General features: G+C 35.9%; 1 protein-coding gene across 2 annotated transcripts in view; it reads right to left on the reverse strand.

Moving 5' to 3' along the window:
• taok2a (TAO kinase 2a) overlaps window positions 1-9,440 on the reverse strand; it is a 34,281-nt gene extending 24,841 nt beyond the window's left edge. For both annotated transcript variants that reach the window (XM_082183807.1, XM_082183806.1), the window contains exon 1: window positions 8,968-9,440. The gene's annotated coding sequence lies outside the window, so the exon portion shown is untranslated. The remainder of the gene's footprint in view (window positions 1-8,967) is intronic.
• Window positions 9,441-11,086: the final 1,646 nt, after the last annotated feature.

Below are 11,086 nucleotides of genomic sequence, written 5' to 3' on the forward strand. Positions count from 1 at the left end.
CCTTGTGTACTGTGCACCTGATAACCCCAAGCACAGTTTAAATCCAACCAATCTACAGATAACCAAGAGGGGAAAAACATGAATGCATACAATACCATTCAAAAGTTTCATAAGTTACTTTTATTCAGCAAAGACGCATTAAAATAATCAAAAGTTACATTAAAGACATTATAGTGTTAAAATATTTAAATTTCAAATAAATGCTGTTCTTTTGGACTTTATATTCAAAGTCTCCTGAAAAAAAAAAAAAAAATTATAATAAAATATTTCCAGAAAACATTAAGCAGCACAACGGTTTTCAACATTGATAAGAAATGTTTGTTGAGATCCAAATTAGCATATCAGAATGACTTCTGAGGGATCATGTGATACTGGAGTAATGACTGCTGTAGGGCTGTCAATTTAAAATTGGAACTTCGAATATTCGTCAAAAAAAAAAATAATCAAATCCACATTTAAATGTAAAAACGGTGCATTCGTAGTGAGTTGTAGCGTTTCAATGTTTTTGTTAGCATATCCAGTTGAACTCAATAGATGTGGCGCTGCTGCGTTGCTCAAAACATTGCAGAAATAGAAAAGCTCAATGCGGAGAATATTTAGGTTACATCAAAACCACAACTAAGCTGCAGTCAATCCTGCATTAAACAAACTCTTTCTGCGCTGCTTTTCCATTGTGCACTAGACGGACATCTTTGACTGTTTGCATTTGCATCTCGCATAAGAGAGCCGCATTTTTAGAAAGCCATGTAAAGTCAAAAAGTTAAAAAACATGTCTCGAGAGTAGGGCTGGGCGATATATCGCATGACATTGTTATGCGCATCTCGTCAGTAAAGCCGGTTCCTTGATTAGTAGTAAATCGCCATCACCTGCTTTCAAATGGAGCGGCATTTACTACACAGAGCCGTAGTTCACTGACAAGCTGAGCCATATCGCATTAATTATCGCGGACGTATCGCCTGCGAGATGCGCATAATGTCATGCGATATATCGCCCAGCCCTACTCGAGAGTCAAGACTTTGTGTGGGATTTCTTCCCATTCCATTGCATCTCATGTTTTTAAATAAAAAGGTAATTTGTGTATAATTATGCAATTTACAAAATTATACTTGATTTATAAACATTAGTTTAAACGTCATGAACTTTTTTTTTTACAGCCATGCTATTTTATATGCATTAGTTAATATTTTAATCATTGCACCCTCAGGAGACAAGCCAATAGCTTTTTTCCTCTGAGTGAAATTAAACCTTTTAAATTACAATATAATTCAAATATTAGTAATTTAAGAATAAACTTCAAATTTAGTTTTTCAGCCATTTAGACAGCTGGAAATTCAGCATTGTCATCACAGGAATATATTACATTTAAAAGTAGGCTATATTAAATTATAAGACAACAGTAATAATTAATATAAAAATAGAAGACAATTGTAATGAATTAATATTCTTACAAAATGACTGTTTTGCTGTATTTTTGATAAACAAATTGGGAGCAAATGGCATTTAAAAAAAAGGTTTGTTTGTTTGGGGTGAAAGTGGTTTTCAAAAATTGAACCAAGTGCCAAAATACCACTCTTAACTTGTAAACTCCTCATCTTTTCTCTGGCTTGGCTTAGCCTATATGCCAAAATCTGGCATCTGCAGCACACTATGAAAGACTCAGTAAAGTCTGTGACCCAGTTAGAAGTTGTGACTCTGTGCAGCGCATTAATAAAGAAGATGCTGTAATCTGCCCTGGTTGGATGGATTTTCAAAATCAGATGTTTCGTTCCTTCCTTTTTCATCTTCTTCATGCTAATGATCCAATACTGTTTGTTCAAACTTTTTGAATTGCCAACTATTGTGGAGAAAAACCGACTATTACATTCACATCCAAACACATAAATCCATAATATACACACTGATCAATATGTAAAGAACATATAATTTGCATATGCATTTAAAATTCACAAATCACGCACAGTGGAAATGTAAATATGTATTTAAGCTTCAGACTGAGTGAGGTGGTTTAGTAGAAGGTTTGCGAGGGAGTGAAAAACTACATTGGGTTAAACTTTGCAGCAATTAACCATTTTGATTATGGATTCATCAGTTGGTTATAAGTTCTTTGATTCATTTGAGCAAAAAGTCACAATTCAAAATCTTGAGAAATGTTCCGATAAACAATTTGCAAATTGAAGGCAAAAAAAACAAAACAAAAAAAACAGGATAGTAGAAGAAACAAGTTATTGTAATTTTCTCTTCCAGTAAATGTAAGGAACATTTTTAAATGCTCTTAAATATTTCTATAGAAAAATGCTCATATGTGCATACAGAAATTAATATCACTGAATGGCCTACTTGCACTGAGCTTTGTGACGCACTTCGCCACCTAAAGTGAGTGTACGCAAGATTAAAAAAATCTGAACATTTTTAGAGACAGGATAAAGAGATATTTAGATTTTTCTAATAATCTGAATTTTCCAAACTCAACGGAACATGAAGTAATCCAACACAAGCCGATCTGAGAAAGCAGCAGCTGTTAAACATATACAATTATTTCACTACGGTGTCAGTGCTCCTGTGTGAGACCTGATGAATAAGATCAGTAATATTTATTTATTTTAATTCAATCAATATTTAAAAAACCCTATTGTGTGTAATTTTTCATAGTCAATCATTTTACTGTATGTAATGTATTTTTAATTAATATTCAAAATTGTTAATTAATATTCAAAGTAGTCGACTGTCACTCTCCTCTACGCTGTGTGCGTTACTGTTTAAGATTAAATATTTAACAGTTACATTTATTTAAGGCACGTACTACCGAGCATTCATTCATTTAAATATTTTAAAAGACTGGAATAAGAGCGCCAGTGCAAACAGTCAAATTCATGATTTTTTTTAAATCAACAGGTATGAAAAATATGATCACAGTAAGAGAAAACACTGTTAATGAGAGGACGAGACCTGGACTGCAGCAGGTCAGTGGGGAAATAGAAGCTATGTGTTATTCGGAAGGCACAGTTGGAAAGTTGGAATATATTTAACATTTCAGCAGGTTAAAGATAATTCATATTAATGCAGAGAACAGGATTCGTTGTTTTAATCAATTGACAGCCAAAAAACATAATAATAATAATAATAATCTGCGTTCTCATGCATGTAGGTGCGCTGAATGCTGTAACCGGAAACTCCAAAGTTATAATAAGTAAAACACGGAAGTAGTCGTGCAAGTAGTCCAAAGAAAAACACCAGCAAAGTCAAAGCAGCTGACAGAAACCTGGCCAGATTCATTTGATCTCCTATGCTCTGGTGATGATAATTGATCCTGAAATCTGATCTGAATCTTTACTGGCTAGTTGATGCAGCCCATTTAAACGATAATAATAAAAAAAAACACTGAGAAACAAACACATTGGAGACATTCTTACGCTAGTTTGAATCAGACAGGTGGAGACTTGCAATTATTTGAGATTCTTCATTGTTATCTTGATGTTCTCACCGGCTCCTGAGGCTCAAGCTTTTATAAGAACACGAATATCTATAAGTCAACCAATTCTCTGCACTGTATCACCATCCCTGAATTCGTTGAGTCTGCTGCAGAACTATAAAAATCACAAACACTAAACTGTTAACAAATATCTGTATTAAATCAGCTAAATTAAATCTGTAACACCATGATCTCACATACTAATAGGGCTGGGTATTTATTTACATAAATTTCAGGATTCAATTAGATTTCGATTCACAAGCTTGTGATTCGATTACGGTTAAATTCGATATCAATTATTTCGGATTAGGGGTGTAACGATATTCGAACCGAACCGAAAAACCGCGATACACCACCCACGATACGAATCGCGATACTCTCATGGCGTACCGAACACGCCCGCCCCGCCCCCTGCTGTCCCGGCTCATTGGACCTCATGTCTTATGTGTACACAACGAATACAGCGTTGCCTAACCACCATTAACCACATTTAATCGCAATAAGCTCAGTGTTTTGTTACATTCGATAATAAGCAAGGTGTAATCTTTCAAATTCTGTCTATTTGATGACGAAATTCAAACATTAAATGTCGTTTTGGCGCTCTTTGATGTGGCGTGACAGATCACCGTAGGCTACTAGGCTCCTCATTTCAAGCGGCAGCGCGGAGCGCGAGTAAACGCGATTCTCATCCTCAGTTACAGAATAAACATGAATGGACACCTGAAGGTATGTTGAAAGATACAGTATACTTACTGAAAGGCATCATAACTCGTGTAATCGCTCAGTCAGTGTTTCAACAGCGGAAATATGTCAATAAAACGCTTCTTTTTTCACATAGCTTTATTTACCTCAGGCAAGTCATTCAGTGTCCACAGCTTGTTGGTTTGCTAAGGAAATGAACTCTTTCACTAAATAAATGCACTATATTAGCCTATATATTATATTTTACTTAACCTGTTAATGACATCTTGATTATTTTATGTATGTTTAAAATATCTGTCATGAAAATGACAGCAACTGTGTAAATTATTATATTTCAATAATAAATTAGAGTAAAAACATATGTTAATGTAAAAACTGCCTTATGTGCAGTTTACATGTTTTCATACAATTTGTTACTTGAGTGTTGATTATTATTATATCTAAAAATAAATAGCAACTGAATTTAGGCTAAAAGTCTTGGCTCTGTTGTTAAGCTTTAATGTTATAGTAATGTGCAAGTAAGGGCTCCTATATAGTTTACAGCATTAGCAGATAATTAGTTTTATCCTTGCGAAACGTTTACTTGTAATTGAATTAATTTAAAGACAAGGACACAATTTGTTAATTAAATTATCTGTTTAAAAACAAAAACAACTTTAGCTTTCTAAACCCCCCACTCCACCTAAATGAACCGAACCGAACCGAACCGAGACGTCAAAACCGTGGGACGTACCGAACCGTCAGTTTTGTGTATCGTTACACCCCTATTTTGGATACACGCGAGTCAGTTGGTACTACATTACTATCATATTTAAGGTTAAAATTAACTGATTTGTATACAAACACTAAAAACACTCGAGGCAGTTTTTATTATAATGAAGTTGTACTAACTTTACAATAACAATCATATTTCTACTCCAATTCGTGTTTTGAAATATAAACATGTAAATGCTGTCATAAAAACTTGGACTTATTCAAACATTCCTTAAAAATTGAAGATTTTTTTTATAAGGAAAGGAATGTGTAATGTGGTGCATATTTATAAAAATGCTCCTCTCTAGAATTCATTTTCCTAGCTGACTAACGAGTTTATGTACACTGAATATGAGGTAAATGTGACGTTATGTGAAATTGTTTACAAGCTGTTTTCTTGACGTCTTTCCGCGGTAGAAACACTGAGCGATTACATGTGACATGGATTTCGGTAAGTTGGACTGTATCTTTTAACATACCTTCAGATGTTCCTTCATGTTTATTTGTTGAACTAGGCTAATCGGTTCTTGGGATTTAAGAATCGATATCGGTTGGTAAAAATGAGAATCGAATAAAATCGAGAAACCTTTTTTTTTTTTTTTTACCAAGCCCTACATACTAAACTGTGCTTTATAGGCAGTCAGTCTGAGGTCTAGACCTGAAGATTTAAGACCCCGATACTTCAAGCGAAATCGAAGAACGAACTGGTGTGATGTTATTTCGAATAAAATCAGGCAAAAACAAAGTTCGTTTTGTGTTTGTTTCAGGGGTTTGTTTTTTAGACAAGTTCGCTCTGGCTGGTAAACACCGAACTAACATTGGTCCATGCATGGCGATTATGAAATAGGTAGGTGTGGCTTTTGAGGCTCTGCCTTCTTTGATGTGGAAATGTTCTCCGCTTCATTTCTTCTTTTCAGTCCATCGAGGACAGACAACCATGAGTAAAAACATGAACACACTGGAGAGCCGCTTTATAGTAGAAAATTAAGTTGTAATTCTCATTGCAAAAAGACACTGACACTGTTTTTCCATGTTTAATACTGTAAATCTATTGCAAGTGGTATACATAAACGTAATGTGACTTTACTGGTGCGCCGAATTGCAGAGCTTGTGCAAACATCCACATAGCTATGATCAGATGCTTTCTTTATGGTTTTCTCATCGCTGTCATTTGCGCTGTGTGTTTATTTTATTGAAAGGAAAGCGTGGAGCACATATTTACATATTCGTCTAAACGTCACTCTCAGCACGGGCGCCGTCAGGATGTTCGCCAACAGTATACCGCTGCTCCCGTATTTCGAACTTATCACCCCAAAGCAAAGACAGAAAAGAACTTCGCTGGGAGTATATCGGGGCCTTTACACTAAACACATTTGAAAGACTTGTAAATGAATAGAAACATTTAATTTAAGACATGAGTGAGGTCCATAAAATCAAAATTAAATGCAGTTTGAAATTGATTTTACTTCCGTAATTCGATGAGTTTCTGAATAAAATACGATATTAAATGGGAAAAATGTGGTTTGGACTTGATTTGATCCATTGGGAAATGACAATGGAGTCCGATCGTTGGAGGGGAGGTGTCAAAAATTTAGGAATTCTTGACATCAGCAGAAAAAGGAAAGTTGTTTCCTTATACAAAATAATACCAAGACAACATGGTTTGTAAAGGAATAACATGCATTGTTCGATTTTACATTGTCTTTACAGTTGTGATGAAACAACAAATCTTTTCTTCAGTATTGTGATGTACCAATTGATTTGAGTGTAAAGGATTAGCCTATCAAAAAAAACAAAACAAGAAAAGAAATGAAGGGCGGGTAGTTAGTTCCATGCATCAGTTGTTGATTGGAATTTAAGATGTGGGTGTTGCAAGTAAAGGCAGATAAACAAGCTTGCAGGAGCGGAGTTTAAGAGGACTAAATGACTAGAGAAACTAGAGAGAGAAGTCTGTCATTTTTGCTGGAAGGACCAGTTATGATATTTTGATACATTACAAGGTCAATAAAAAAAACAAAAAAAACATGGCTTATCACACTATGATAAGTTACAAGCATTTAGAAAACAGAAAGGGTAGATTTTCAGTTCATGCCAGCAACTTAAAATACAGTATTTTGACATGGACAAAACAATGATAGACACGGCCATTCCCAGCAAATATGTGTTGGAATCTGGGACAGTCAGCTCAGAACACAACTCTGGAAGAGATGCTCACCCCTGCACAATAAAACAGACGGTGACTCAATCACACCACGGGAGACAAGCAACTGTGCTTCACCCGAGTGTCAAAGCTTTTAGCAGCACAGAAATCTTTCTGGTTGCTGTAATGAAGGAAAAGCATATGTCATCTGAGCTCTGTGGATGACCACCAGTGCTTCCAGCAGCATGATTACAGGGTGGTGGGGGTCTATGGGATGGAGAAGTCTATTGCACATTTCCTGTTTAAAGAAAGGAGGTTCACGCAAGATCTAAGGGAAATCCACAGCTGCTAACCACCAACCAACTTTTTACAACAGTAGGTCTCAATAATCCTGATCATACTGCACATTTTGGATGTCTCTTATATTTAAAGGGTTAGTTCACTCAAAAATGAAAAGTCGGTCTAATTCCTCACCCTCATGTTGTTCCAAACCCATAAGACTTTCGTTTTCTCTGAATCGCAAATGAAGATATTTTTAATGAAATCAGAGATTTCTGTGTCTCCGATGAAAATCCACGCAACCAAACCTTTGATGGCTCAAGAAGTTCATAAAACCATTGATCAATTTGCATAGATGAATACCGTACATTCTACATAAGACTTGTGTTAAACTGCTTGATTAATATAGATCTTTTTGAATCATCAAAGTTTCGGTTTAATGGACTTTCAAAGGAAGGACAAAAGGGTTTCACGTTTCATGTTTGGAACGACATGAGGGCGAGTAAATGATGGAAGAATTTTCATTTTTTGGGTGTACTAACCCTTTAACCCCACTTGATTTGTATCTTCAACTTACAAGTAGATGCTCAAAAGACTTGATCTGGGTGTGTCATCCACAACGTGCAGCGACCAGGATTGAGAACTACAGTCATGGCCTAATGGTTAGAGAGTCAGACTGGTAACCCGAAGGTTGCGGGTTCGATATTCTCAATGCAGCAAAAAATGACTGAGGTGCCCTTGAGCAAGTCACTGAACCCCCAGCTCGCTCCCAGGGCACCACAGCAAAATGGATACCCACTGCTCCAGGTGTGTGTTCACTACTCAGTCACTACTCCTAATATATGTCCACTAACTTGCATGGTTTAAATGCAGATGACAAATTCAGAATATGGGTTACCAATACCATACTTGGCCTTCACATGTCACTTTTTACAGCATTGATGAGGTCCTCCTCTTAACAGTCTACTAACATTGCATTATAAATATCAAGTATTGATTACACATGCCCTAATGTGCTATTACTGTACTTAAATGGTACCCAGTAAAGTTCTTCCTTCCACTCACTGAGTGCACTTAAGTCTATAATGTATTTGTGCAGTTGAAACACACCTTTCACACCACTAAAACCTTTCCTGTTGACTGTGTAGTGTGGATCAGTTTTGTTGGCCTTGGGGCTGAATGAATAGTCAAGTGTGTGGTTAAAATATATACAGAGTTGCATACTATTGTATAAATGCTAATTAGGGATGGGGGCACAGTCTGTTTCCGGTGTTCTGCTGGAAAGGGGGAAACTAAACAATAGAAACAACCCGGCTGTGTCTCAAATCCCCAGTGAAAATGCATTTTGGGGAAATAGAGGCAAAAAATGGTTCCTGATGCTTCTTGAATAGGCAGCTCACTAGGTTGAGACACATGCACCGACTAGACTAATGGTCATAGTACAAACCCTAACTTAACGTTATATTGTTATGACTGAAGATGTCCGGCTAGTTCGTGACAGACTCAAGATGAGCGTCTGTCAACAACAGAAAGTCCGAGTTTACGCGTCTTATCCAGCTATAAATGTCTCACAATCACCAATGGGTTTCAAACGTAAAAGTGCTTAAAAACAATCGATCTTACCGTGGCGTGCTGCGATCCTCCTCTTTATTCCCTGTGAATAAACAGTTATCCGGCTTCCTCCGCAAAAAACCGTGGCGTTTGCTGTTTTTTGCCCGCTGCGACGTTTCAAATCAACACACGGTCCATTTTTTTCTACCAACGTCCGCCTTCTAGCGTGCAGAAGATTATACTTTTATATGCATGAATGTCCTAAAACTCTAGTCTATATGAAGTCTTTATCTCACTCTCTCGCTAACGGCTCGTTAGCCAGCTAGCCAACTGTTTCCACTTTGAATACGGGCCGCGGCTGCTGTACCTGCTCGCCCGCTCCCGTGCCTATCATATTGCACAGTTACATCCGCGCTTTTGATTCTCGATATGATTTGAAGACTAAATTTAATCTGTGTCTGATTGTCTTTCTTTCTTACCCCCTTTTTTTGTCCAGGAAACGCAAAATGGCTACGTGGGGCGGGAGCCAACCGGAAGGAAGGTCAAAATGCTGTGCCGTGTGTTTCCGGTGAAGATTGGCTTTGGGAATCTACCATCTTGATAAGGGCAACGTTTATTATGAAATGTTGTAAATAATAACAATTGATGGATACATTACACAACGTTAAGGTTTGGCATAAATTGTAACAATGCTACATTATATTATTATATATATATTATATAGAGTACTATTTTCAATAGAAGAGATGTATTCCTACATTTCATGGTAGGCTACATGTCAGCTTGTTGTGTGAGTCATATATATATTTAAAATAAAATAAAAATAGTCTAAAACATAATTTTGGCTGTCGTTTTTGCTTTATGCAAATTAAAATCCCAAGCAAAATACAAAATTTGTATCGTGTCATCACTATAGGAAAAGCCAGTGTTACAGTCTATTGTAATTATTATATGAAATGTATTAATATGGATAGAATACTTTAGAGTTGCAAGAATTGGATATATGTATAAGAGATTCTGGATCAGGATTACAGAAAGAAGTCAAGTCAAGTCAATTCTTATTTATTTATTTATAGTGCTTTATACAGTACAGATAATTTCACAGTGGCTTCACATTAATAAACAGAAAAATAAATAACAGTGCTAATGTTGTAAAACTCATCAATTACAAAACAACTTCCATTTTAGCTGTGAAGCAACTCTACAGAGAACAGTATCATTTTCCAGCTTAATACTATCTTATTTTACTTCACTTCAAATGCTGCAAACGTCATACATTGTGAAACAAACTAAATTCAGCTGTAAAGTAGCACAGAGTGTAATTATTCAGCTCAACTCAGTTCAGTGTTGATTCAGTTCAGTTCAGTTCAGTTCAGTTCAATAACAGTGTTAATGATAGTGTCATTAGCTTAATTCAGTTCAATTTTGTTCTCATCCAATAGTGTCAGTGCAGTTAAAATGATAATAATACAGAATATAAAAGGACATAAGTGTGATATATCCTCCCTAAATGTATTAAAGTCCCTCTGGTGAAAATCAAGTTGTTAATGTTGTTTATATGTGCAAATATCCATGTGCAAATTCATAAGTCAACATCATTGCTTAGTATTTTCTTCTTAAAACTGCAGTGAACCAAAGACAGTCTCAAAAACGGGGGTTTGAAATCGCTACTGTTTCTGAAGTCACAAACAAGGAACCTTTAAGAAAGGCATTGCATGAGTAATATTCATACAACCTTTAAGAGCAAATGTATTTTGGTGGGGTGCAATCCGTTCATGGCAAATAAACTGAAGCCAGTGGAATGACTAATGCTGTTATTTGGCTACACTGATATGTTACACTGATATACCACTGAACTCTGTAATGAGGGCGTCAACGTGAAGTTAATTTTTAACCATCTTAAATTGATTAGTTACTAATGAGTATGATTTCCATCTTTATAACTTTTGAGTTATATATTTTATCCAAAAATAAATAGTGGGGACATAAAAATGCACTGCACTGAGGCCATGGTTCATAAATATGATGTAATCAATGAACACATTTCCATTACCACCGAACCTTAAAAAAAGAAATAGTTTTCATGAGTCATCTAAATAACAGTGCCATTGAATGATGTCTCCGCAGTTATGACTATAAGAGAAAAGAGGATCTTTTCTGAAACAGACTGTGAATGTAATTGAGGAATAAA

The sequence above is a fragment of the Leuciscus leuciscus genome (genome assembly GCF_965113295.1).
Source record: "Leuciscus leuciscus genome assembly, chromosome: 1".
NCBI lineage: Eukaryota > Metazoa > Chordata > Actinopteri > Cypriniformes > Leuciscidae > Leuciscus > Leuciscus leuciscus.